Consider the following 25,983-nt stretch of genomic DNA (forward strand, 5'->3'; position numbering starts at 1 on the left):
AAAATTCCATCATTACCAGGAGCCTTCATGTTTTTGAGTTTCCTAATAATTGATTTAATTTCATCAAAATTCGTCTCAATAATGTCATCGTGTGATAACACTTGGGTTGAAATATGATCATACTTCAGTGAGACTTCATTTTCAATAGGACTCACAACGTTCAAATTAAAATTGTGTACACTCTCGAACTGCTGAGCTAGCTTTTGAGCTTTTTCACCATTTGTAAGAAGTATTTGATTTCCTTCCTTGAGAGCAGGAATTGGTTTCTGAGGTTTCTTAAGAACCTTAGAAAGTTTCCAGAAAGGTTTAGAATATGGTTTAATTTGTTCAACTTCTTTAGCGAAATTTTCATTTCGCAAAAGAGTAAATCTATGTTTAATTTCTTTTTGTAAATCCTTAACTATGTTTTTCATAGCAGGATCACGAGAACGTTGATATTGTCGTCGACGAACATTCTTCAACCGAATGAGCAGTTGAAGATTGTCATCGATGATAGGAGAATTTAATTTAGTTTGAGCTTTGGGAACTGAAAGATTTCTAGCTTCGATAATATAATGATTTAAATTATCAATTGCTGTGTCGATGTCCGCAGAATTTTCTAAAATAGTTTCATGATCCACATGATTTTCAATGTGAGATCTGTAATCAAACCAATTAGCTCTATGATAGTTGAAAATAGAACTAATTGGATTAATTATAGCTTCGTTGGAAAGTCTGAATGTTACAGGAAGATGATCTGAGTCAAAATCAGCATGTGTAATCACTACAAATGTGACTTTGATCTGTTAGAACCAGATCAATTGTAGACGGGTTTTTCACGGAAGAGAAACAAGTAGGATTACTGGGATGAAGAACTGTAAAGTAACCAGCTGAGAGTTGATTATGAAGTATTTTACCATTACTGTTATTTTGCCTACAATTCCACTGGACATGCTTAGCATTTAAGTCCCCTATTACGAAAAATTTCGATCGATATCTTGTAAGTTTTTGCAAATCGCCTTTAAAGAAATTTAATTGTTCGCCGGTGCATTGGAATGGCAAATATGCTCCAGCGATGAAATAAATTCCATGAATGGTTTCAACTTCGATTCCCAAGCTTTCAATAACTTTAGTATTGAAAGAAGGTAAAATTCGATGTTTAATTTGCCGTTGGACAAAAATGGCAACTCCACCACCAATTCCAGTAAACCTGTCAAATCGATGAACCACATAATGTGGATTACTTTTCAATTTTACATTTGGTTTAAGAAAAGTTTCTGTCACAATGGCAATATGAATTTTGTGAACTTTGAGAAAATTATAAAATTCATCTTCACTCGATTTCAAAGATCGAGCATTCCAATTTAAAATATTCAAATAATTATTTAACATCACTGTTAAATTTTAAATTCATTATAATATTATTTGCAAATTTCCATCCGATTTGAAATGCTTCAAAAAGTGATGAAGTCGAATTCATTTGGATGATCATTTGAAAAAGTTGATCTTGTAGGTAGATCATTTTATTTTCAGTTATATCGCCTAAATCGACTTCATTTAAAGAAGCGAATGGCATTGAAGGAATATTTGTAGGTAGACTGCCATTAGAAGAAGATGATTTGGCCGGTCTACCTATTAATAAATTGTTTTCGTTAGAAGAAGAACTGCAAGGCGGTCCTGTGTTTTGATTATTTACATTAGAAGAAATAGGAGATAGATTTCTACCTAATATACCAGCATAACTGACATTAGAAGAAGATGATGACGAGGTCGATCTACCTGTCAATAAATTGTTTTCGTTAGAAGACGAATTGGCAGGTGCCTTAGAAGAATTTTCAGGTATGTTCTGTAAATTTAAGGTCGTTGATTTGACTTGTTGTCTAAGCGAACGAGCGTTTAAAATTTTTTCCCTGACAGGACATTTCAAATAATTGGATTTATGATTTCCATTGCAATTTGAACATGAAAATTTATCAGTGGTTTCATTCATTGGACAAACGTCTTTCGAATGCGATTTACCACAATTCAAACACCGTATATCCATATGACAATTTTTGGTTCCATGACCGAAGCCTTGGCAACGACGACATTGCGTTAAGTTAGCAATACGATTATGCCGTTTATAATGTTCCCAATGAATTTTAATGTGGGAAATGAAACGTACTTTTTCTAAAGTTTTCAAATTGTTTACATCACTTCGATTGAAGTGTATTAGGTAAAGTTCATGGGAAATTCCAGAGCGTGGTTTAGAAGTACCATTCGCTCTTTTTTTCATAAGTATTACTTGGGAAGGGGCAAAACCAAGCAATTCTTTTAGTTCATTTTTAATTTCATCAATACTTTGATCATTTGATAATCCTTTCAAGACAGCCTTGAAGGGTCTGTCTGATTTTATATCATATGAATAAAATTTATGAAGTTTTTCGGACAAATATCGAATAAGACGTTCGTAATCTTCCAATCCATCCACCAAGACTCGACATTCTCCTCTTCGTCCGATTTGAAATGAGACTTTTACTTCCGGGAGAAAAGTAGAAAGCTCAGTACGGAATGCTTTGAAGTCGGAAATCATCACCGTCACTGGTGGCATAGATTGATGTTTCTTCCCAGAACGACAAGCGTCCATTTTGGGAATTTTTGAAGAATTTTCTTCTATGTCGCTACAATCGGATTCAGGAAGAATCTCGTAAATATTGTTAGACGGCATAGGATCAACGGAAGGGAAATCCGTCCGTTGTCTTTTATTTTTACATTCAGATTCTATAAGATCGTGAATGTTATTAGAAAAATGTTGAATAACGGATTGTGATTTATTCCGTATTGAATTATTTTTAGCCTTAGGCTTGTTGCCTTTCCGGTTGGACGCAGGCATTTTTGAAATTAATGAAATTTTAAATTAAATTAACTAGGCTAAATTAGTCTTCGATTAGACTCCTAGCTAGCCTTAAAAAAGGCTGATTAATTTCTTAGTCACTCTAATATCACTCTTTGTATCACTTAGTCACTCTAATATCACTCTTTCTATCACTTAGTCACTTAGTTAGTGATTCAGGTAGCCTTGAAAAAGACTGAAGCCTTGAATCAATGAAACTCTAGGTAGCCAGAAAAAAATTCCAGGAGCCAAGAGCTATACGCGTGCGGTGCGAACGACTGTTCAACACCGACTGAAGTCATAAATTTTAATTAAATATTTAAGGAGTGTATCGAAAATAAGCTATCTACAAATATTTCTTTCAAATTATGATAAAAAACGATATTTTATTCAAACTAAAAATTGATCCTTTATTGTATGAGGTTAAACTTGAGCATAATGGAAAACGGATGAAATTTAAGTTATTCCTTCACGAATTTTCGAACTTTTGATCGAACGCTCTTCATCAAGTTCCGGACAAGTGTTGCATCGCATTTTTTGGACGCTTGAGCCCAAATTTTTTTGAACTCCTGCATGCACCCAGCTGCCTTACCTTCTCAACGAAATTTATACCCTTTTCCGCAAGCCAATTTAGAGTGGTTTTGCATAGTGAGCCGACGCTAAATCCGATCAAAACAGTGAAGGTGTACTATGCTTCTTATATTATATAAAGGCAGCAATCTCTTCTGGAGACACTCAGATTGATAGATTTCTGCATTTATAGTCCCGGTAGTGTAAAAACAGGTTGACTTCAAACCCCAGGAACATATTGCTTGCCATACCAGTACCTTTCGACTGGATTTCTACACTTGAATCGACCTGTCCGCGTCGCTCACATACTCCCCAACGACGACAGTAAAGTATTGTGGACCTGGAAGGGCTTTTGAGTCCTCCTTTACATAAGTCTCATCGTCCATCAAAACGCATGCATCCGGACACTGCAAAAGACACGAATACAAGTTCCGGGCCCTTGTTGTTGCTCGCTTCTTCTGTTCTACACATTTTTCGAGATTTTCTGCTTCTTGTAGGTCTTCAAGTGATTTCGCCTCTTGATACGCTGGATCATTCCGACACTCGTTCCTGATTTTTTGGCAAAGTTACGTATTGACATGGATTTGTTCTTCATGATTAGAGATACCACTTTCTGGTCCAGTTTCGGGTTGGAAGAACCGGGTTTTCGGACTCTTCCTGGTACCTCATCCAAAAAATAGTGTTCCCTAAACTTGTGTCCAGAATCTTGATTTTCACTTTGTTTTCAATACGCGACATTTTGAAAACGCAGAATTTCAACCGCACAAACAAGTAAACAAACGAAAGCTGACCGCCAAACGCATAGCATGCTGTGATCTGAACATAAAAAACCATCACAAATACATGCCTACAACACAAATGTATAGCTTATTTTCGATATTCTCCTTAATAATAATAGTTCCAGTGAAAAAGGTTAAAGTGTATGTTAAAAACGACGGTAAAAGGCGCACCGAAAATCATGTACATAAGCACTTTTCAGGTACATTATTTTTTATCTGAGGGCGCCTCCAGAAACGAAATCCTGGGTACGGGCCTGGGTATGATTATCGTTGTCTGTAAAAGTTCAGCTGATTCCGATCAGTGATAGAGTAGCAAGCAAGCTTAAGCTGGCCATTGAAATTTTTATAGACATATTGTGTTTTGTTAAAAAATTACAGTCTGTTACATAAGAGCGTAGTCACTGTTGTGAGAAAATGAAAAGACTCAACATGAAAATACTTTTGAAGATTGTTTTATCAGATCAAAAACTTTCTGACAAATATATTAATAGCAAGTCCAATCCCCTTCAGCGTTAATAATGGCTTGACACTTTCGAGGCATACTTTGAGCGAAATTTTGCGCATATTCTTCTGAAAATGACCTCCAAGTTTGTAAATTCGGCGAATAAGCTGATTCAAATTGTGTGGTCGATTTTTCCCAAGCTTCATCTTCATTTTAGCCCAAACGTTCTCAATTCGATTGGCATCGGGCGACTGAGAGGACCAATCCAAGATCACGACACCATTTTGCTCCTTGGCCCATTCAAGACGTTTTTGCACATGTTTTTCACTCAACATCGGTTATTGCAAAGTATTTCGAAATTTCAAATTATTTGCGATCAAATGTCTGCGAACAGTTCCGTACGATATATTTTCACCTGTTTTGGTCAATTTTGAAGCACATTCGCATAAAGTTAACGACGAATTCTTCAAAAACAGATTCCAAACTGATTTTTTCGTCTTTTTCCGACAATACACCGACAGAGCCGCGATTTCAAAAGTCGTCGACATTTTGCACCTCTATAAAACAATTCACCCACTTACTAACAAACTGTTTCGACTTTTTCATGTATTTCGCCGCGGTAGCTTGGGTCATTTTGGGACCTGTCGGGTGCGAGCACAAAAAAACTCAACCGATCGCGAGTTATCGTGAACTTGCTCTTATGTAACAGACTGTAACTGATAATGACATATAATGACATCATAAATATTACGATGTATTATATTACACTAAGGTCTCTTTTTACACGGGGGTTACGTACCGTGTTAAAAAAATCCGTGTAAAAGAAAAGCTTGTCAATTGCGGAAACCGCGTGGAAAATTTGATGTCCTAATTCCACAAAACCGTAGATTTGATTATTTGTTTGTTTTGTTTTGGATAAAATGTAACTTTTGATAATTTGAAGGAGAAAAAGTTTAATTTATGCAGGGTGCACATAACTGTGAAAATGTAACTGTTATTTCACAATAAAAACAGCCTGAGGTTACGAGAAGGGTCCAGTCGTACTTGATAAAACACATTGGATGACAAATTAAAAGTAGAACACTGAGGAAACGCGTTGTACGATAAGCGATACGATTCTAAATGGCTCATGCCTTCTGCATAACGCATTAAGTTTTCAAAAGAACGATAATACGTACAATTAGAACAAATAAACACTTTCTCTACATAAAAAGGTTGAGAATAAGTTCTTTTCAATTCCGAAGGTGCGATATGTAGTAAACACTAACGATCTTAATAGTCATTCTCAACTAAACTTAGTGGGAAAACATGGGTATTGGATGAAGATCTATGCACGCAGCGACAGAATCAAAGGGGAAGAATTCATAGAGATAAATATGGATCAAATTGGAAAAGGTATTACTATGTGTCAAAATCATAATACTATTAGAGCTATATCAATCAAATGGGTAGAAAATACTGTTCTGCTCGATATGATGAAGAGTTAAAGAGATTAGTAAATTCGACTAGTTCTTCAACGCTACGAAATTCTCGATGATATCAATGACGATGCTGACATCATACACCACAACTGAGCGGAAGAGACATTCACGACAGGGATTCAAGATCTGAAGACTGATTAATCATTTTATGGAACGACAATCAATACTCCTGTGAATTGTTGAATGAATGATTTTAGTTCACTTTCAAACATTAAATGAACTCTCATAATCGTTTTATTACAGACAACCCTTTTCTGAAATTTTTCTCAAAAATTAAATAACAATGCTTTTTAAACTCTCATCAGAAACCGTGTTAATTGCGAAAACCGTGTGAATAAAAACCGTGTTAATTCCGGAATCCGTGTATAAAAAAACCGTGCGAAAAAAAACATGTAAAAAGAGACCTTAGTATTACTTTAAAATATATGTTGTGCTGAAGAAAACGCTTTTCCGAAAATACCAAGAATCAGTCTAACTTTCACATTCTACCTACTATCTCAATGAATTTCACAGCACATCCATAACGAAGTAGAAAACTTAACATCCCATGAAAACTTAGTTGCTCAACCCATCCATAAAATTTATTTGCTATTCTTGGCGTTCACCTGTCGCTCCGTTTTGAAACCTCATCATCACATCCTTTGTTATACACCAAAAACTTTTAATTTAAGGTACGGCTTTAAAGATTTATTTTCTTTTCCTGTACCTACTTACATCCGTTCTTCGCTTGCCACTCCCAGAATGAGTAAGCCGTGACTGTCGCTAAACCAGGTTCATTTAATTTTAGACCGTATTTCTTTTAACTGACAGGTTTGGGAAAAAAATGAAAGCTTTGACCGAGTGGTCACCATGTTCGGAGACCAACAGTCGCTGAACCAGATGTTTGGCACCAACGGTCGTGCATAACCTTGGCCTTCGCTACGTCGCTCAGGCCGCCGAAGTATTTTGGCCTGTGGCAATTTTTCATTGTGACTAGCGCTCCTTTAAATAATTCGTGTATCGAAAGGAAACAAAAAAAGAATCAACAAATGAGGTGAGTGCAAATCTGTACGGTAAATCATAGCGCACATGCTAAGCTGAATTAGGGGCAACATTTTTTGCTTCCCGTCTTTGGTCGGCGTTAGGGAAACATCATGTTGTGCTTTTGAGGTCACATCTGATGTCAATATAGGAAAAGTGAGATTTTCTCTAGACTCCAAGCCTAAACTAGCCATATCGAAATACTGTACTGACAGCATAGAGCATGCAAAAACAGATAGCTAAGTGAGCCTGATGCTGCTGGAGCTCAGATTATGGTAATTAGGCGTCGTCGTCTCGATGGGCAGACCAGCGACATCGGTAAAAGCTCTCACACCCTCGGGTCACATAAAATTTTATACTGAAAAAGGGGGAAACCGTGAAAACAAATGCGACTCGCAATCACCCCGCAATGACCAGTAAAACGATAATTGTAATCAAGCATTCACCCGGTTGGGCTTAATCACATAGTAGAACGACCGTCAATGATGCCCGTGTGTACATATACACATACATTGCTGTTACCGGACATGAATCCGCTTGCGTGTTTGGTTTTCGCTTGAGTCCCACAGGTCGTTGTTGGAGTTGGTTTTCATATTCGTTGAGAGTATCTATTTTCTGCTGTCCACTCCAAAAGTCTTGAGCGTAAATTATTTTTACATGTTAGTTTTAAAAAAGTTACGAAGGATTGCATTTTGGTTAACAACAGGGTGGAGAGAAAAATAACCTGATCACCGAAATGCACTATAATCTCAGAAGAGATTATGATGCCACACAATCATTCATATTTAGGTACAAAGATAAAACGATGCAAGCAAGCCAAATAATATTTGGATGAATATTATGGGACTAGTGTTCCTTCAGATCATACCGCGAAATATTGGTTTTGAAAGCTTCTTAGTGGTCGAAGCTCCACTGCCGATGAAGTCCTCTCCGACACGGTTACATAGCACAATAAGAAAACAATACCTAAAATCATGTTAATCATCCGGGAAATAAAGGTTTGCAAACTAACAGATGATTCATTCTCTGGGCTTCGCACATGATGACTTCGGACGCGAAATACAAGCGCAAGCCTTGTGCGGATGCGTGTTTGGTAATGCCGATGCGAAAATGGGTGAACTTTTATTATCGATTATCAACTGTTGATGAAACGTGAATTCATTATTTCTCATCGGTGAACAGAATGACTGCCTGGCAATAGACTGAAGCCGATACCAGTGCACCGAATCCGAAGGTAGGAACCCTAGCAAAAAAATTTGTTACCCAAGCTTATTTGTGACCTGTTTGCAACAAAAATTTAGACTGATTTTTTTGCTCAACCTCTTATGTGACTTAAAAAGCGCAGCTATGAGTAGTGACTAGAGACATAACAAAGATTAGTTAAAAATCAGTGTGCTGCTGAATAACATTCACATTTACCAACCAAGCAATTACATCAGATATGTTTTGGAAACTTCAATTCCGTTCAATATTTGCCATGGATCGCTTCACACCGAAACAGCGCGCTGGAATAGTGACACTTTAGATCGAAAACAGTCCGAAAAGTTAACAGTGTGTTAACTCAACGTGCATATCGGAAAAATATCGCGGCAAAAAGGCACCATCAGACAATACAATTCGTCGTTTCGTTTTTATTTTCTTGTTGTGGGGATATCTGAAAATCAAGGTTTACGCCAACCAGTCACAAACTACTGACGAGCTGAAATCGACGCTATAACACCCGAGATGCTCGAAAAAGTAATGGCGAACGCAGAAAAAAGGAGTCATTTTGTAATTGCTAATAAAGGTGGCCACGTAATCGTTATTGTTTTAAACAACTAGTCCAAAAAAATTGTGAGGAACTAAACTGAATAAAAATACACTACATGTAGAAATCGGTTGTTTTCTCTCAAAGTTATTCAATGTTTACATACCGACATAAAAAATGGAGCACCCTGTATGTTGAAAACTAGTTGTCGTTTTATCACAAAGACGTATTAGAATAACTGATATTTACTCAACATGAAAATAACCTGTACAACACCAACAACAATGTAAATAATAGATAATGCAACCATAAACAGAAAAAAGCATGTTATTTTGAATAACAAATCAATGCGATGCACAAATTTTACAATGAACATCATACTGCCGAGAAAAATTCAATAGTTAAATGTACTTCAACGCGCCTTCAAATAAACTTTGTTAATAGTTTTATGAAGAACAATTTATTGAATCAACAAACCAATTGAAACATAGTTAAGGATTTACAAAAAGAAAATAAACTAAGATTTACTCTTTTACGAAATGAAAATTTCGCTGATGAAGTTGAACAAATTAACCATATTCTAAACCTTTCTGGAAACTTTCTAAGGTTCTTAAGAAACCTCAGAAACCAAATCAAATTCTTCTTACAAATGGCGAAAAAGCTCAAAAATTTGCTCACCAGTTCGAGAGTGTCCACAATTTTAATTTGAACGTTGTGAGTCCTATTGAAAATGAAGTCTCACTGAAATACGATCATATTTCAACTCAAGTGTTATTCCAAGATGATATTACTGAGACGAAGTTTGATTAAATTAAGTCAATTATTAGGAAACTTAAAAACATGAAGGCTTCTGGTGATGATGGAATTTTTAATATTATTATTAAAAATCTTCCCGATGTTGCCTTGAGACTCTTTTTAAAAATATGCAACATGTGTTTTTCATTAGCTTACTTCCCAAAAAGATGGAAAAACGCAAAACGCTAAAGTAAGTCCTATCCTCAAACCTGATAAAAACCCAGTAGCAATATCAAGCTATCGACCAATTAGCTTACATTTTCTATCAGTAAACTTTTTGAAAAAAATATCTTGATGTGTCATATAAATGAGAACTCAATCTTTTTACCAGAGCAGTTTGGATTTCGCCATTAAAATTCAACTATTCATCAACTTGTCAGAGTAACGAACATGATAAAAACAAATAAATCTTCTGGATTATCCACTGAAGTTGCTCTTCTAGACATAGAAAAAGCATTCGATAGTGTTTGGCATAAAGGTTTAATAGCAAAAATGTCTGATTTCCAGTTTCCTATTTATTTGATCAAAATGATTCAAAATTATTTAACTGATCGTGTTCTCCAGGTTAGCTATCAGAATTGTAAATCTGAATTGCTACCCGTACGAGCAGGTGTTCCGCAGGGTTCGAGCGTAGCTCCAATCTTGTATGATATTTTCACTTCTGATCTTCCAAATCTACCCGTTGGTTGTCAGAAATCGCTATTCTGTGACGCCACAAGTCTGTTAGCCACAGGTAGAAATCTAAAGTGATCTGCAGTCGCCTACGAAGAAGTTTAAATATTTTCAGTGAATATCTGTCAAAATGGAAAATTAAATCCTCATAAGCCAAGAGTTTCTTTTCTTAAACCAAACAATAATCAAATAACTTTTCTTAAACCAAATAATAATAAATATCCATATTATAAGGCTTTTCAAGGAATATCAATAAACCGAAAGTCTTCATCTTGAAATTCAAAACCACCTCAAAGATCGTTTTCCGACATCTACTCATCAAACCCGTTCCATAAATACCCATATTGTAAGGGTTAGTCGGAAGTCGCCATCTTAGAATTCAGAACCACCTCAATATGATGCGTTTTCTGACATGTACTCATCAAACCCGTTCCGAAAATACTTATATTCTGATGGTTTGTAACAAATATCGATGAACCGGAAGTCGCCATCTTGGAAATTGATGCGATTTAGAACATCTTTTTGCTGCAAAAACTGATAATTTTCGTTCCATAATTACCCAAATTAATATTAATTTCCAATAATACATATACATAAGGAAAACTTTTTTTACTTTGAAAATTCCAAATAACGTAGTTTTTTTAACGTCATAATTCGATTTACAAACCCCCGATTATTACGTAAATAGCTGTTCGAGTGTACTATAAAATTTCTATATAGTACATATGTCAGACCCATTTTGGAATATTGCAGCCTAGTATGAAATTCACATAATATTAATCTCGAAGAACTCATTGAATTGATCCAAAAACAATTTTATAATAGTACTGTTGTGGTACCGTTTAATTCTACTATGTCACGTCATTACACTCTCACAAAGTCACTATTTTCACAGAAGTGTATCAAACGTTATAATACAGATACGTATTTCGGAATGTTATTTACATCCTTCCTCAGTGTATCGGTTTTTATCAGTTTGTTTTGTTCTTTTGTATACACTTCGTGAATTAAACTGGACAGCCTCTACCATCGTGTGAAGCACGCTGCATGCTCATCAATATATGAACATTTATAGAACGCCTCGACTTTGCACAAACCCTCAAAGAACGCCGTGACATTATTTTATCAGCGACATTATCGATATTATTAAATTTTTATATACCTAGCCGTCAATTACGAATCAGGAAATTATTTTTTAGAAAGACGTACAAGAACAAATTATGCAAAATACATCCCAGTCAATCGAATAATGCGCCATTACAATCAATACTGCGAACATCTTGACCTTACTATGTCAAAAAATCAAATAAAATCTCAGCTTGGTCGTAGAAATAGTTCGTAGCATGTAAGTGAACATTGTAAACCATTTATATGTAATCTACATTTGCTTGACGAAATAAACAAATAAAGTCACTTAGTCAGAAGTTAGAGGCTTAAAATAAAACGGTGCCGGTTACCGAACACTCTTCCCTACAAGTGGCAAATCACCGTAAACTCAAAAATTAAAACTGTCTAGCTCTTATCTTTATGGAGTAATTCTATTTGAATTCGAAGTTTCGAGCAATTGTCCACCTCTTTGAAAAGATTCATCTACTTGTTCACAAACGGTTTCGACTCTTGCACATATTTTGCTTGGGTCATTTTGTGACCTTTAAAATGCGAAAGAGCTTTCGTGATACTAATTTTGAAAAAAAAATGTTGAAAACGAATTAAAGTTGATTCATTTTAACACAACATGAAAGACAAAATACAGATATTACTGGAAGAAGTACATAAATGAGACAAACAAGTATATGATGTACTGGAACAAGTGCTGGAATAGGTACAGAAATTACAGGAACTGGCACAGAAGATACAGAAACATATGCAGAAAGTACAGGAGCAGGTACATAAAATTCAGAAACAAGAATAGAAAGTATAGAAACAAGAATAAAAAACCCCAAAGAAAAAATCGCAAAACTAATGAATTTTTGAAAATATCTTCTAAATGAAAGTCAATTATGATGATTTCAAAGTTACTTAAAATACCAATTTTGGATACGAACAACCTCAAGATATAAATCTGGACAAAAGAAACGATTTTATATCAGAATAATTTTCAAGACAGAAAACGTACAAACTTATTCATTTTATAAACACGGATTAGAGAAGATTTTATATATTTTATGATATCACACTTGTTGTTTTGATGTAAATGATAATTTAACTGAAACTGGCAGTGACTCGAGTTTAGTGAGGATTCAAATGATGCATGTAAAATCGCAAATCAGCTTATTTTGAGTTTATCTCTAATACTACATTTTATTGCATCTGATAATTTTATATATGTGAGTCTGTGCAACTTATTTGTACTAAGCTCCGAATCTTTTGAAGCGTTTCCTGGTGGGATAACAGCTTGTTCAAATCGATACTGCATAACGATTTGCATTGCATTGTTTTTGTTATACTTAGCCTGGATCTCTATTATAAGATCCTTAATTTGGATCTCTTCTATAAGATTATAAATCAATTTTCAACTATCCAATTAGGTTACACGATTATTGTTTAGTTCAATAATAGAACTTAAGGAATTATGCTGAGAGATAGTTCATTGTGTTTAGGAACATTAAATGGAAAACAAGTATCTATGATTATCATCATAACACAACTTTATACTAAATCTATTTGCGCGCCACCGTGTTGTTCGTATGTAAATGGAGATTTCAGTATGCACACTACCCGTTGACAAATTAAAACATTTTTAAACTTTTTCAAATAAGTTAAATGAAAAAAATCCATCAACAAATCACCGAGATACAAGCGCTTCAAATTAGGTTCGAAAAATCTATCGCCGATAGTTCTAAGTTGGTCTGCTAGTTGCCGGAGGATCGAGATAAGCCATGGGTAAACTAAAGCAGAATTGTATTCGGGCATATATTTATAGATTCCTTTTTGTGCTTTAGTTCATACTGCGCAAATCGGACAAGAGTTTGGCATCATTCACTGCGACTGTCATTGGCTCGTGGGAACATAGGTCATTTCAATCCCATTTTTCAATGGTATGCAATTGAAATACTTAAATGACTTTACCGCATAAGTTTAAGTTAAATGTTCTCGAATCGATTGGTAGTTAAATTATATAAATTCATCAACAAATGACTGAGTTATAAGTGTTCAAAATTATGAAAGAAAAAGGTTATGCGGTTAGTTTTGCATATTTTTAATTGACACTCAGCCTCGTACAGTGAAGAGTTAGTAAAAGCGACAATCTAACGAGCGAACGCATATACAATCTAGTCATCACCTCGCTGGACGAGCTACTTATTTCATTCACAGTCAAGCATCAACTGAAATCAAGAAATGACTTGCAGCCAAGGGAAGAGTCGCTTAACACAAACTATATTGTGCCTCTAAAAAAAACACGTGATATACAGTGAACCTAAGTGTGCCACTCTGTACCCCATGAAACAGCTACTTGTCAAAATTAAGCCCTTTGTGTGCCGCAACTGGGCAACTGTATGAAAACAAAACTGCCAATATTGATAAATGCACCAACGCATTGTGTTAATGTGTGCTTGGCACATTGTTCTAAGCGTCCTCCCCTTGTTTGCAGCATATATTTATAGATTCCTCTTCGAACTATGCAGAATGATGCGGTGTTTTTATGCATGACGCAAAGCCTCCTATGCCGAACAAGAAAATGACGTCAATTTGGTCAGCTGGGATTGGTGGATGAAAACATAGGTCAATTCTAACCATTTTTTAATAGTATGCTCTTGAAATACTGAAACGACCTTGCCATATATGTTTAAGTTAAAAGTTTCCGAATCGATTGGTTGTTAAATTATATAAATCCATCAACAAATGACTGAGCCAATAATGTTCAAAATTATGACGCAAAAAAGTTACGCGGCTATTTTTGAAACTTTTAATTAACCCCCGGCCCCTTATAGTGAAGAGTAAGGCATTTTTAATGTCAAAAGTACAGGAACAGGTACAGAAAATAACTGGCAAATTCAAAAGTAAACAAGTATTTATTCAACGCCAATACCCACTGATCGATTTTTTATACCTTTATCGAAAGTGGAAAAAAGGCAAAAGATATTGTTGATCTTTGAGCAGCTATTCTCAACTTCTGATCTACAATACAAAATAGCTAGGAACAACTCTCATAGGGTATCATAACTTTTTTTCAAAAATCATTAAAATTGATTGAAAGTAGTTTTGATTTCTTTATATCCAATCTAATATTATTTGTGTTGATTTATTTATATTTAATCTAATGTTCGATGTTCAGTTGTATTTATGCTCTACTGAATTGACGATTCTCGGAATGGCTGAGTTAATCAATGATGACCCTCGGTCTGATCGATGCTTCTTGTTTCGGAATACGTTTTGGTTGTTTCTGCTTCTTATAGGTTCGAAGATTCAAACGTTCTTTAGCACGACGAACATTTGACTTCGAAGTGCCCACTTTTTTGGCCACATCCCGAACTGAAACCTCCTTCTTTTGCTCGAACGCCTTCAGTATACGTTTATCCAACTGAGGGTTAGCAGGACCTTTTTTTCGACCTGTTTTCGGTTTATCCTCAAAGGTGTTATCTTCACCGAAATTCCTGATTGCATTTCGCACGGCTTTTTAACTTACTCCTTCCATTTTTGCTATCTTTCTCAGTGACAGTCCGCGTTCTGTGCACCATTTGTACACAATTTTTTAACGTTGTTCTACTGAAAGTCCACGCATTCCGAAACAAACTAATGAAAACGAATCTTCTTCTTCTTCTTTTCTGGTTGGCGTCACTTCACTTGAGATGACGCCGAATTGATGGCACAGCAACTAAGGCTATATTGCCAGTTAATTTTCGTTTATAGTCCAATGGACTTTATTTTCACTTGACTACAAAGGAAAATCTCGCTGTGTGGCTGCGTCGAATCGTCAAAGTATGGCTGAAAATCCTTTCTTTCTTGCGAAATACTCGAATTTTCTCCGGACTAACACGATGCAACGTGTTGCTCACCCGTTGAGAGTTTCACCAGAAGTGATGAAAACGAATAAACAACTGCACAAGTGGTTAGAGAAGAGTGTGAACAACAGGACGCAGCCATAAAAATTTTCAGATTCTGAACCATTGCGAAATGGCAGCGGTTTTTGGTTGCGTCCGTACTTTCTGGGACAGTCTTTACGAAGTGTGCAGGGGCCAGCTAGTTCCCTTTAAAAATTGCGAAAGAAACAAACGATTTTCCTTTATCAATTTCTCATGCATGATGGTATCGATTTTCACAAACGTCGCAGAAGAAGCATATAAAACTCCCGGATGTAATCATAATATAATAAAATGTTCAACTAAAATGCTTTACTCACCGTGTAATCCGGATGTCCGAGTGCGGTTCAATCTGTAAATGAAAAGCAAAAAAAAAACAATACTCATTATTGCCATGATCAGATACTTCATATATGGCCCATTGCTGATTGACAGCGGAATGCCATTGAAGGTAATTAGGTCAAAATCAAAATATTTGGAAGGAAAAGAAACTCAAAACAAGCAACAGTACAAACGCAGCATGATCGAGCTGCAGTAGCAGCATCATTAATTTTGAAGTGAACCTTTGCCTTTCGGGTTCCCTTCTTCCTGCCGTGTACCGCCACCAATCGGTAGCAGATATTCTTCTACACGTTAAGCGCAATCCCTCCCTGTACCAGTTTTATCCGCATCGAGTGTTTCGGTTTGGCAGCAAAAAAAATCAGAATGAAACCTCTATAAATAAAAGTCATAAATTAAACGAGCTACTTCGGTCAAGTCATCCACCACAGCCCAGTAGACGAGCGAGTGTGTTTTTGTTAATGCATCCGCAAACGGATCGCAGCAACCACAACACCAGTTTCCCGCAAAGATCCATCAACGTCTAAAAGTTGGCCGGGTAGGAAAAGTGCAGTTTGGCAGTGTATCGGTACAGGTCAACTCGAGAAGTGAGCATAAAGATCAAGCCTGCGGGGAACAAGCAACGTGATTTGAGCAAAACACGGTTCGTTTTTCCGCGGAAATCCCAATACTAACATGCCGTCACCGTGTCTACCCCGTGGTTGCATACATGTTCCGGTGCCATTAAAGATCATGTACCAACCTCCAGATGAAAGGACCCAAGCAGAACATTATTCGTGTAAAAGGTAGGTACAGTTAGTTATGGAGAAGAATGAAAGAGAAATGGGATGCGGTTCCTCGAATGGATTTTTTTTGCGGGAGTGTTGGCGTATACGACCTTTCGTTGGTCGTACGATCGCTCCGCAAAAACGAGAGCCACTGTTCTTTCCTGTACCGATCTCCTTCGTAGTACGTACTAAAACAAGCCGAAGAAATATTCAACACTGGTTTTGGTATTCATGGTAATGATGAAGTTATGACATTTACTGCTAGTGAGTAGCTTATTGTATTTTGTAGCTCCTCACTTCCAGCATACAGCAGGATGAATCGTAGCAGCCGTTGGCAGTTTCAGATTGCTATTGTTTCATGAAGTTTGTTTCGAAAGGGGTTTATGAATGTATCGTTAACATACCAATTTCAAATGAACAGTTAATCACAAAATTTTCATTTGATTGATTTGTATTTAAACACCAATAGCAGGAAAAATAAATCAATATTTGAAAATAGTCATACACCAGTTCAATAAAAAAAAAAGATTTTTGCTTCGCTCGTAAAGAACGGTTATATAATGGTCTTTGTAGTTTGGTAGAATAGTCACAAAAAGTTAGAGCAATACAAGTGAGCAAAGTTACTTAGTATAAAATTTCCTACAACTTTGCAGTAAAATATAATCATTTTAAAATTCAATTAGAATAGTTAGATTCCAGATTTCAATCCAAACATAGACCCTCCAATTAAAGTTTACATCAAAAGAGGCGCCATTTGATTATAAACAACTTTTGTGAAGACACCAACCATAAACAAATGTTTAATAGAGAAAATATTTGTGTCTCGCTAATCTCCCGTTTCGGACCACTGTGTAATGGCAGTTCAATTCGAACTGCTAATGTACTGATGAGTCGAAGACGAGAAACATGAATAAGAAAATCAAAGGAATAGTATCAGAACCGGAGACCCGCTAAGATTTAAATTCATAACACCCTTCATAATTCATAATAGAATCTGAATGTAAAAATAAAAGACAACGGACGGATTTCCCTTCCGTTGATTCTATGCCGTCTAACAATATTTACGAGATTCTTCCTGAATCCGATTGTAGCGACATGGAAGAAAATTCTTCAAAAATTCCCAAAATGGACGCTTGTCGTTCTGGGAAGAAACAACAATCTATGCCATCAGTGACGGTGATGATTTCCGACTTCAAAGCATTCCGTACTGAGCTTTCTGCTTTTCTCTCGAAAGTAAAAGTCTCATTTCAAATCGGACGAAGAGGAGAATGTCGAGTCTTGGTTGATGGATTGGATGATTATGAACGTCGTATCCGATATTTGGCCGAGAAACTTAACAAATGTTCAAAGTACTGATAAAATTAAAAATGAACTAAAGGAATTGCTTGGTTTTGCCCCTTCCAAAGTAATACTTATGAAAAAAGAGCGAACGGTACTTCTAAACCACGCTCTGGAATTTCCCATGAACTTTACCTAATACACTTAAATCGAAGTGATGTAAACAATTTGAAAACTTTAGAAAAAGTACGTTTCATTTCCACATTAAAATACATTGGGAACATTATAAACGGCATAATGATATTGCAAACTTAACGCAATGTTGTCGTTTCCAAGGCTTCGCCCATGGAACCAAAAATTGTCATATGTATATACGGTGTTTGAATTGTGGTAAATCGCATTTAAAAGACGTTTGTCCAATGAATGAAACTACTGATAAATTTTTATGTTCAAATTGAGATGGTAGTCATAAATCCAATTATTTGAAATGTCCTGTCAGGGGAAAGAAATTTAAACGCTCGTTCGCTTAGACAACAAGTTAAATCAACTACCTAAAATTTACAGAACATACCTGAAAATCAAAAACCCGTTACAAATGTAACGCCTAATTCTTCTAAGGCACTTATTTCTTCGAATTTAAAACAAAAAACAGGTACGCCTTCCAATTTGTCTTCTAACGAAAACAATTTATTGACAGGTAGGTCGACCTCGTCATCATCTTCTTCTAATGACAGTTACGCTTTGGTAACAGAGAGACAACTACCTCTTAATTCTTGTAAATAATCAAAACACAGGAACGCCTTTCAGTTCATCTTCTACCGAAACCAACTTATTGATAGGTAGATCGGCCAAATCATCTTCTTCTAATGGCAGTTACACTAGTGTAACAGGTAGACATATACCAACCAATATTTCTTCAATGCCATTCGCTTCTTTAAACGAAGTCGATTTAGGCGATATAACTGAAAATAAAATGATCTACCTACAAGATCAACTTTTTCAAATGATCATCCAAATGAATTCGACTTGATCACTTTTTGAAGCATTTCAAATCGCATGGCAATTTGCAAATAATATTATAATGAATTTCAAATTTAACGGTGATGTTAAATAATTATTTGAATATTTTAAATTGGAATGCTCGATCTTTAAAATCGAGTGAAGATGAATTTTATTATTTTCCTAAAGTTCACAAAATTCATGTTGCCATTGTGACAGAAACTTTTCTTAAGCCAAATGTCAAATTGAAAAGTAATCCACATTATGTGGTTAATCGATTTGAAAGGTTTACTGGAATGGGTGGTGGAGTTGCCATTTTTGTCCAACGGTAAATTAAACATCGAATTTTACCTTCTTTCAACACTAAAGTTATTGAAAGCTTGGGAATCGAAGTTGAAACCATTCATGGAATTTATTTCATCGCTGGAGCATATTTGCCATTCCAATGCACCGGCGAACAACCAAATTTCTTTAAAGCCGATTTGCAAAAAACACACAAGATGTCGACCGAAATTTTTCGTAATAGGGGACTTAAATGCCAAGCATGTCCAGTGGAATTGTAGGCAAAATAACAGTAATGGTAAAATACTTCATAATCAACTCTCAGCTGGTTACTTCACAGTTCTTCATCCCAGTAATCCGACTTGTTTCTCTTCCGTGAAAAACCCCTCTACAATTGATCTGGTTCTAATAATAATATTTCAACTCTTGTGTTATTACAAGATGACATTATTGAGACGAATTTTGATGAAATTAAGTCAATCATTAGGAAACTTAAAAACATGAAGGCTCCTGGTAATGATGGAATTTTTAATATTCTTATTAAAAATCTTCCCGATATGCCTTGAGACTCTTGGTAAGAATTTTCAACAAATGTTTTTCATTAGTTTGCTTCCCAAAAAGATGGAAAAACGCTAAAGTAATTCCTATCCTCAAACATGATAAAAACCCAGCAAAAACATTAAGTTATCGACCAATTAGTTTACTTTCTTCTATCAGTAAACGTTTTGAAAAAAATATCTTGTTGAGAATGATGTCTCATATAAATGAGAATTCAATTTTTTTACCAGAGCAGTTTGGATTTCGTCATGAACATTCAACTACTCATCAACTTGTCAGAGTAACGAACATGATAAAATCAAATAAATCTTCTGGTTTATCCACTGGAGTTGCTCTTCTTGACAAAGAAAAGGTATTCGACAGTGTTTGGCACAAAGGTTTAAAAGAAAAAAAATGTCTGATTTCCAGTTTCCTATTTATTTGATCAAAATGATTCAAAATTATTTAATTGATCGTACTCTTCAGGTTAGCTATCAGAATTGTAAATCTGAATTGCTACCCGTACGAGCAGGTGTTTCGCAGGCGTCGAGCGTAGCTCCAATCTTGTATAAGATTTTCACTTCTGATCTTCCAAATCTACCCGGTGGTGTTCCGAAATCGCTTTTCTGTGACGACACAAGTCTGTTAGCCACAGGTAGAAATCTAAGTGATCTGCAGTCGCCTACAAAGAAGTTTAAATGTTTTCAGTGATTATCTGTAAAAATGAAAAATTAAACCAAATGCAGCAAAAACGCTATTAATTATCTTTCCTCATAAGCCAAGAGCTTTTTTTTCTTAAACCAAACAATAATCACATTCTTAAATTGAATGGCTTGGAATTGACATGGTCTGATCAAGCTAAACACTTAGGTCTAACGTATGACAAAAAACTCACTTTCAAGGATCACATTGACGGAATCCAGGCAAAGTGTAATAAATATATTAAATTTCTATATCCTCTTATAAACAGAAATTCTAAGCTCTGTCTAAAAAACAAATTGTTAATTTATAAACAAATTTTCAGACCAGCCATGCTTTATGCAGTACCAATTTGGTCAAGTTGTTGTTCCACCAGGAAGAAAACGCTTCAAAGGATTCAGAATAAAATTCTGAAAATGATTTTGAAGCGTCCTCCCTGGTGTAGTACAAATGAGTTACACAGACTCACAAATATAGAACCATTAGATGTAATGTCACAAAATATTGTCAGCAAATTCCGTCAAAAATCGATGCAATCTTCAATTGAATCGATTCGCTCTCTGTATTAGTTAGTGAGTTAGTTCCTTTTCCCTATTACACAATACAAGTAGGTTTAGAATTTTTCCTACACAAAAATCACAGAATTGCGGAAGCAAATGTTGTCTTCATGGTAATAACCAAATCATGTATATAATAGGGCTGAAAAGTCACCACTTATGGCTGAACACCCAATTTAAATCTTAATAATTTAATTTTAACTCATATTCCAATAAATAGTTACTAAAAAAAATAAAATATAAAATTTAACGCCGTTTGTTATTTAGTAACTATCTTGTAGTGGCCATATCTTTGATATATTAGACGTAACATAAGTCACTCTAAGGACATAATGCCTCACTCTCGATGCAGCAATATGCTTCGATTTAAAATATTATCAAAATCAAATCAATCATTATTTGATCAGCCTCGGGATGATCGAAAATGTCGGTACTCAATTGCAATTCTGATTGATTATGCATCTAATTTCTGATCCAAATATTATTTCTTGTTCTGTTTTTTTTTCTCTATTTTGACATTTCAAAGAGTATAACACATGGATCAATAAGTCCCGAGAACAGAGATGGCGCTCGTAGTAAACCAGTAACCACGTCTTTCTAGAGTACTAACCTTTGCTTGAAACGGGTCAAAATTTTAAGTCGATCCGACCAGAAACAGCTGAGTTATCGAGGTTGGAGTAAAGTCGTTTTGTAGTTTGTTTAAAAAATGGAAAAAACCGAGTTTCGTGTTTTGATAAAACATTGTTTTTTAATGGGTAAAAACACCGTGCGAGCAAAACAATGGATTGAAAAATGTTATCCGGACTCTTGTCCATCAAAAGCAACGATTTGTCGGTGGTTCGCCGAGTTTAAACGTGGTCGTACCGACACAAATGACGCGGAACGCTCGGGTAGACCTGTGGAAGCCGTTACACCGGAAAATGTGAGTGAAGTGACGAAAATTATAATGAATGATCGTAAAGTGAAGCTCCGTGAGATTGCTGAGATGACACAGATATCATATGAAAGTGTATTTACTATCCTTCATGAAAAATTGAGCATGAAAAAGGTTTTTTCCAAGTGGGTGCCGCGATTGCTTTCGATGGAACAAAAACAGCAACGAGTCGATGATTCAGAAAGCAGTTTATAGAAAAAATAAAAACGTTGGAACCATTGTATCACCCTAAAAGGTGATTATGTTGATGAATAAAAAAAAATTGCAAAAAAAATGTTGTTTCCATTGTTAGTCTCGGGACTTACTGATCCATGTGTTAATGTATCATCGCTGTGGTGCATACTGTCGTTTGTTGTGAGGCATACCACTGATTTATTGTGATCAGAGCTTGAAATTGTCAAACATTCTCAATGAAAGAATCAAATCCAACAGCTTCATATTTGTTTTTTCACTGTCTTTTTTCCAAATGACCGCATCCAAAACAAACGAAGAGAGACGAAGCATTTTCATCTCTCATTAAAACAAAAGAAAGTATAGTTGCTAACGTCACTCGCTCCGTTATGACAAGATGAAACCAAACTCCTAACGTCTGTAGAGAGAATCAGTAGAATTTCAATTTTCATTTTATATTGAAAACCTGTGACGTTTGGCTGTAAAGAGTGTCTAAAATATGCTAGATTAAAAACTATGACAGATTTGAACAGGTAAAAATCATTGTGAAACGTTTTCTGTCATTATCGATTCTCAATGCTACGGTTGAATATCGACACTGCACAGTATACTGTTTACACTGAAAATTGGAAATGACTGAAAGGGCAAATGAAAGAAACAACACAATTCTGAAACTATTGTTCCGTTTCTGTCGTTGACTGGGTATGGATCTCGTTCTCATAATTTGCAAGCGGAGTGGAGAGTGACATTGATTTCTCGTCATTTTTATCTACTTTGAGTCAATGAAAATGACTTCTAATAGCACTGGTGGTGAGGCTTTTTTAACGGATGCTGGTTGGTGGCTCAATGCATAGGGTACTGGTTCTACAAGCCAGTTGTCGTATGATCGAGACCCGATCTGGATGGATTCTTAGTATCAGTAGAATCGTAAGATTCTTAGTATCAGTAGAATCGCTTTGCTTTGGGGCTTTATGTCATATGAATGTGATCGTATTCGAAAATGTGTGAAGTCTCCAATATTGTTTAAAAAGGAACATATTACAACATAATTACAATCTAGTGAAGTGTTGTTTACAGTGCACATAAATTCGTTGTAAATTTATTAATTGATGACCTTGAATTGTACATTCAATTGATGGATCTCTGACTATTCAACCTTGCAGTGTTAAATGAACTAGGACATTTCAACTTCACCATTTATCTGAAGTCAGAAAAGTAATATCTCCTAGCATCGATCAATCAAAAGTTGTTGAATATATTGTTCACTGCATGTCGCTCTAACGCACCACGCTGTACGGTTGGCTTCACTACAGTAACACCCATTTTGTAGCAGATTAATCATTTTTTCCTTCGTCATAATCACCCTACACCACTCCAAACATGAGAATATTGCTAGCTGCATCATGCACACAAACCCGCCTCCGATCATTTTTCGTACGGCGTTTCAAATATGTCCAATGCAGTGCGATTTACGCTTCAAGTTTAACTTTCTCTCGCGACGGAATATGTCCTAAGAATGATGAAGTTGCTAAGTTCCTATGCAAAATCATTTACGCTGACTGATCTCAGACTGCAATGCCTATATTCCTGTTCTGGTTCTCAGTTCATGTCGACTCCGAAGTCCATCAATTACTGGAACTTCTAAGAGAGATTATTTTTGGAATCTCATTGAATGTTGTTCTAGATAACGGTGAAATCGCATGACTTAATTATAAATACATTGAGCCAATATTGAAAGGCAGAAAAAAACGCTTGGGAAAATAATATATCTCTTCCCACCTAAAGATTCGAAAGATAGCTGTTAATTAGGAACTCAAAGATCTTTTTTTTATTACCGATAAATGACCTTATAAGATTCGGATGGATATTGGGGAACCACCCACGCCAACCGGGAGGAATCTTTTCACCAGCTACCAAACAACAATGTTTATCGTCCAACTGAACTCATCCACAGCAGGAGAAATGACGACTCTATTGCAGGAGCAGCCCAAAGATGGTTGACTAATTTACCAACCTACACATGCCGTTTCTTATTAACGAACGAAAAACCAGCATTATAATTTTAAATTTTTGTCTTTATCATACAGCTCTGATTCTGTCCTTATGAAGCAAAATTAATTTGCGCCGCACCACTGTCCCGACGAATAACGGACCTAACATTTTCTTCGCTGACGGCGATAAAACGTGTCTGTTGTTCTAGATCGAAATTTATCGATAACATACCACGATCTGGTCAACGCCAGAGTCGCTTCGCGCGGTCAGCACCGCTCGAAATTTTAGATTAATAAGTGAGTCGATAAAATCGGTCTTTCCGAAGGCCCAAATGGAAGCGTGCCTTTAAAGTTGTGAAGATGTAGTTTTGGAGCAGGCTTCGATTTGAACTGATCTTCGATCTATAGTTCAACTTATACATAATGTCTTCTTTCGGTTGCTACTGCATTTTAGAACCACACGAAAAAGCCCGCGATTGCAGAACAACTATGGTATTTAGATATGATCAGTATCTAACGGGGGAAACAGATTGGAAAATTGACATGTGAACACACCTGGGTTCGATTCCCAACCCCGTACATAGGGTCAGAAAACTTTTCTAGCCCGAAGAGGTGAATGACCACAATGTTAAAACCTCTATAATCGGAACAAAACAAAAATGATGTAATGTTACCGCAGAGACGGGACTCGAACCCGTAGCTAACTCATAACCGGGTAAATTGTTTTACCAATTAAACTACCCTGACTAGACGAAACTGAGCATGCTTCGCTGTACTTAGCCACCACGGTATTCATTTACAGTCTCGTATCGACGGAAACAAATTCAATAGAAACATATACATCGATCACGAGTCTATTTCTTCCTTTCTACTTTGCCGTACTATACTGATTCGAGATTTTGTTTTTGTCTATTTTGCTATCTACGGGGTACACACGATAGTTTCACACATCTATTTAATAATCTCCACTTGTGTGTGGTAGCAGCAGTGACGGTTGTACTAGTTGTTTTTAGGAGTTTGATCGATTAAAATGTGCTGTAACTAAGTAAGGCGCATCACAATATTCGGCCAAAGAAAACCTCGCATAGTACATCCTTACTTCTATTTATTTCTAAATGTAAAAAAAAATCTCCATATCTTTGGGTTGATTGACAACCCATTCACATTAAAATGTTAGATTTGTTATGTTCGTATGTTATGATTTTGCATATAATTCAACTCATTATGTTCTAAACAGTGTCCTCAGTCCCATGTCTGGACGCATTTTCTAACTTTTTGGCAAAATATTTCTCATTATTTGCCTGTCCTTTCAATAAGCGAAGGTTTTGCTTCACAGTAGCCCAATAGTTCTGCGGTATTCGAAGTGTTTTGGTACAATGTTAATGCTATATCCTGCATACCAATTATGAACTGCTTCACCAGAATGGACCCAACACAAAATCAGTCCAAAACAACACAGATCTCATGCGTACTGGGATGAATGATGGTAACCGTTATCCTGTGTAGTGATGACAATTTTGTTCTTTAAACCACAAATACAAATAACCTGCTCAACCATGTATGTACTTTTTACAGAACTTGTTGGCCTCGAAATGATCGTCGACTTTGTTACGTTGTAATACGGAGTAAAACTCAAGACTAGAGAATATCTTTAAGTTTACTTAGACTTTTAGTTCATCATCCATAAACGCGCACTACGCAGCCAAATTTCATCAGTAATTTGTCACACTGCACAGTGGGAAAAAACCCAGGAAACCCGCAAAGAAATCGGAAACCATGGAAAAAGGCAACAAACAAGAGTGTTTCTTATGTAAAAAACCTGTTTTAATCCACCTAGTGGTGAATTGATGCCATTCTCATATCAATCATACTATCATATATAATACTGTGGTATTCTTCACAATAATTTTCTTCGATTCTTAAAAGAATAACCGAAATCGGTTTGTTTGACCGTTTACTGATAAAAACTATCAATTGGAAAAGATTTGAGGTCGATTTAAAATTTTTTTTGAGGTTTTCCCCATTTTCAGTGATGGTACACAATTTTTAAC

General features: G+C 35.9%; 1 protein-coding gene across 1 annotated transcript in view; it reads right to left on the reverse strand.

Moving 5' to 3' along the window:
- LOC131434802 (ankyrin repeat and BTB/POZ domain-containing protein 2) overlaps positions 1-25,983 on the reverse strand; it is a 257,444-nt gene that overhangs the window by 184,368 nt on the left and 47,093 nt on the right. Inside the window, exon 2 of the mRNA XM_058601961.1 lies at positions 15,699-15,730. The gene's annotated coding sequence lies outside the window, so the exon portion shown is untranslated. The remainder of the gene's footprint in view (positions 1-15,698; positions 15,731-25,983) is intronic.

Source organism: Malaya genurostris, chromosome 3, assembly GCF_030247185.1.
Source record: "Malaya genurostris strain Urasoe2022 chromosome 3, Malgen_1.1, whole genome shotgun sequence".
Taxonomy (NCBI): domain Eukaryota; kingdom Metazoa; phylum Arthropoda; class Insecta; order Diptera; family Culicidae; genus Malaya; species Malaya genurostris.